This window comes from Zonotrichia leucophrys, chromosome 19 (assembly GCF_028769735.1).
Source record: "Zonotrichia leucophrys gambelii isolate GWCS_2022_RI chromosome 19, RI_Zleu_2.0, whole genome shotgun sequence".
NCBI classification, from domain to species: Eukaryota; Metazoa; Chordata; class Aves; order Passeriformes; family Passerellidae; genus Zonotrichia; species Zonotrichia leucophrys.
The window spans coordinates 6310917-6314061 of record NC_088188.1 but is presented as its reverse complement, the minus strand read 5'-3'; positions in this window follow the sequence as shown (position 1 = coordinate 6314061).

The window sequence follows — 3145 nt, the reverse complement described above, 5'->3', positions numbered from 1 at the left end:
CACTGTGTGAAAAAGACTGAGGGAAATAATCCTTTCAGTATGGCATTTAAAGGAATCCCAGAGTTAATGTGATTTTTATCTCTTCCTCCAAAAAGAAATTTTTAAAAATCAACTTTCCTGTAAGACCCCAGCATATGCAGCAAGAGGAGTCTCAGCAATCCCTGGGGAAGGAGGCCAAATTGAAAAATGTGATTTTAAAAGGACAGAGAGGCATCCTCATCCCAAGCTTGATTCAATTGGGCTCTGCCAGCAGACAGGGTGGAAAAGCCGAGATAAAATTGCAGATGAACCAAACTCCAGATGAAAGGGGCCAATAAAATGATGAGAAGCATCACATGAGAGGTGTTTTGAAGGAGAAATGAAAGAATCTCAGGTAGAAGCATTCATGTTTCCTCCTGGCAGTGGATGAAATCTTCCTGTGTTCACCTCTGAATTAATTCCCTGCCTTTGAAAAGGGAGAAGAATTGAGAAAAATATCCCCAAAGCAAGGGGGAACCTGAGCAGGCAGGGAAATATTGCTGAGAGAGTGTCCGGTTATCTCGGCTGTTTGAGGGGCCTGGAAAGGCCTGAGGTGGCCTTGGGCAGCCGCGTATCGAAGGACGAGAAGAGGCTTCAGTTCTTCTTTCGGTTTTTATGTTTATTAATTGTTTATCTAAAAGATTTTCTTTCAGCCGAACAGAGATCTGCTCAGCAGCCAGCCATGAGCACACTGTGCTGCCCTCCGGACAGTCACCTATCTTTATACCCATTGTTACGTGTACAATATTTATCATTTTTCCCCAATACCATCTATTCTTATAACTCGGTGTACTCTCAGTAATAACCAATCCAAAGGTGCCACCGTGGCCAAAGAAGATGGAGGAGAAGAGGAAGAAGAAGGAGGACAGGACACACCCCAATTCCTCCATCTTACTCCTCCAAACCCCCCTGTACATAAATCCTAAACCCTGTTTCTCACCCTCTAATTAGCTAATCTTTTCGCCATTCACCCTGGTGAAGCCCTCATCCTTGTCGTCTCCTGTGTAGGATCAAAGTCCAGCCACCAGACACTTCTGGCAACATTCCAGGACTCCCGAGCCCCCCAAGGGTGCTCTCGGAGGCCCGGCATCCCAGGACTGAGATCTTGAGATCCGACAAGAGAGAGTCCTGGGATCTGCCCTGAGCTCTGGCATTGATTTCAGCAGGGTCCCAGAGGGGACAATAAACTGTGGCAGGAGCGACCACAGAGGGGCCAGAGCTGCCAAAACCCCAAAGCTCCACCTGCAGAATTCCCTTCTCCATTGGGAATTTGCTGCCCCTTTCATGGCACTGAAACCACTGGACCTGTACAAGCATTTTTAGAATAAATAATTAATATTTAAAACAAACCCAAGTCTCCTTCTGAGCAATTCAGTGCCACAGATGGAAATTGGGGTTTTTCATGGCCAAACCAATTGAATTCCTAAAATGTTCCCCCGTCCCCAACCCCACCAGCAGCTCCTGCTCCTCAGCAGGCACAGGAGGGTCCCTCCAATGCTCCCTCTTGAAGATTTTAACTTTAAAAAACTGAAATTCCAGCAAAGGTTTTACTGATTTCTCAGAGGATTCATGGGGGAATTTCTTGGTTTAGGTTTTGGAGTGGTGGTTGTTCATTTGTTTGGGTTTTTTGGGTTTTTTTTGGTCACTAACGAGTGTTTAGTTGTTTAATCCAATCAGAAGAGCAGAAAAATGTTTGTGAGATTCCAGAAGTGTTGCCTCAATCCAAAGGGATGGGCTGTGGAAAAGGATCTTGGAAAAGGGAACATGGAAAAAGGATTATGGGAGAGGATCATGGAAAAGGGAACATGGAAAAGGGAACATGGGAAAAGGGAATATGGAAAAGGATCTTGGAAAAGCATCATGGAAGAGGGAACATGGAAAATAAGAACATGGAAAAAGGGAACACATGGAAAAGGGAATCATGGAAAAGGGAACATGGAAAAGGAAATATGGAAAAGGAAATATGGAAAAGGATCATGGAAAAGTGATTCTGGGAAAGGATCATGAAAAAGGGAACATGGGAAAAGGGAATATGGAAAAGGATCTTGGAAAAGCATCATGGAAGAGGGAACATGGAAAATAAGAACATGGAAAAAGGGAACACATGGAAAAGGGAATATGGAAAAAGAGAATGTGGAAAAGGGGATCCTGGAAAAGGATCATGGAAAAGGGAACATGGAAAAGGAAATATGGAAAAGGATCATGGAAAAGGGAACATGGAAAAGGGAACATGGAAAAGGGAACATGGAAAAGGGAACATGGGAGAGGATAATGGAAAAGGATCATGGAAAAGGGAACATGGAAAGGGAACATGCAAAAGGGATCCTGGAAAAGGGATCATGGAAAAAGGATTATGGGAGAGGATCATGGAAAAAGGGATCCTGGAAAAGGGGACATGGAAAAGGGATCCTGGAAAAAGGGAACATGGAGAGGGATCTTGGAAAAGGGATAATGGAAAAAGGGATCCCAGAAAGGGATCCTGGGAAAGTCACCCTAGAAAAGGGATCCTAGAAAAGAAGCCCTGAAAAAGGGATCCTGAAAAACTGATCCTGGAAAGGGATCCTGGCAAAAGGATCATGGATAAGGGGTTGGAAAGGGATCTTGCCCAAGGGATCCTGCCCAAGCCCTTCCCAGGTCCTGGGGGTTCCCTCTCCCATCCCATCCTGGCTCTGGGGCTGGCGCCTGCCAGGGGATGCACAAAACTCCAGGAGAAATCCAGGGACACACTTCCCAAAGCGTCAGCTCCCAAATCCACAGTTCCCCATCCCAAATCCTCCCTGCCCTATTTCCCTGCCAAAGCCTCTCTGGGCAATGCTGCTCCCTGCACCCCAGAGAAAATTCCCTGAGGAATTCCCAATCCTGCTGGGAGGGAAGCAAAGGGTGCCTTGTCCAGATGACTCCAGAAAAATTCCTGGCAGCTTTAACCTCGTGCTAAACAGCTTTTGGTCAGTGTGTAAACAGACTTTGGGTTTTATAAACATGGGATCCAGGCTTGGGGTGGGAAAAGAGCTGGAGCTGTCCCAGAGGGAGGATGGATCACTTCCTGCAGCCCCAGGCAGTTTTGGGTTTGCTCAGGGTTTGAGTTGGGCTGGGAATGTTTTGTGTGGAAAACCTTGGGAGAGAGAAG